Consider the following 1,154-nt stretch of genomic DNA (forward strand, 5'->3'; position numbering starts at 1 on the left):
AGCGTCCTTGTCAGAGCCACATTAGGGGCTGTCCTTCCCTGAGCATCAGGATGCACGGCGCCCACGGTGGGCTGCACTGTGACCTCTTGAAGTCGCCTGTCCTGTGTGCCGGCTCTTGAGGTCATTTCAGGCTGCCATCGTCCAGGATGCCCCAGGCGCCGCTGATCTCCCCGACACCACGGCTGCACGTTGAGATTCCGTCCCTGCTGGGGCCAGCCGCAGCCACGTGGAGTGCGCTGGAGCCTCTACTCCAGAAGCTGTTTTCCGAACGGTTTCCACAGCAGGCACACGAATCTGATTTAGCCAACAAACCACAAAGAGGAGAGCTGGGGAGGGACCCATGTGGATGAAGCAAGTGCTTTCAGTAGGCAGACAGTTCAGGGAGGACGGAGAGGAGGTTTCGAGGGTGAAGCTGATAGGCGGCGATGGCAGGTTGGGAGGAGCCGCAGAGGCCCAGGGACTCGGGGCAACCAGCCCGCGTCCTCCGTGGGTCACCCCACGCGTGCTGAGAGGCCTGATTCCGCCTTGCTCCTATTGCCCATTGCCCAGTTCTCCACAGATAGCAAGCTCTCGAGCCACCACGGCTGTCACACGTCCAAGTCAGCACCCCCGGGCCTCTTTCCGTCCCTTCCTAAGGGTTTTGGGTGCCCACCTCCGCAAGGACCGCCCTGGCCTCCCCTGGGGGCCCTGGTAGTGAGCGCTGGGACCAGGCCTGCCTGCACACTTGCTCTCTGTGCCCGGAACAACTCTGTGTGTCACAGAGCTGTGGCTGGAGCAAACAGGCTATGGAATTATGCAGGAATTAGCAACAGGTTGCCGAAATATGCTCAGTCATTATTTGCCTGGTGATGAAAACGGTTTCTCACCATCTAGAAATGTGCTTTGGCATGAACCGTAGCCAAGAAATTCAGAGGATTGTAAGCATTGATTTTTGACAGTACTCTGCAGCAGGCATGGTGGTGATGGGAGAGCCTTTCACCCGGGTAATGGGAAATACGATTTCTAGGCCAATGGCACAGCTGGAAAACATTCTGTGAGGGAATCCGGAGCCCCGAGAGCCTTTTGCTTGGTGGAAGGCTGTCAGGCTGCCACTCAGTGACTTGAGGACTTTGGTCTGTGCTGCGGCACAGGAGGGATGGATGGAGGGAGGGATG

Source organism: Fukomys damarensis, unplaced genomic scaffold, assembly GCF_012274545.1.
Source record: "Fukomys damarensis isolate Sample0158 unplaced genomic scaffold, DMR_v1.0_HiC HiC_scaffold_36, whole genome shotgun sequence".
Taxonomy (NCBI): Eukaryota; Metazoa; Chordata; class Mammalia; order Rodentia; family Bathyergidae; genus Fukomys; species Fukomys damarensis.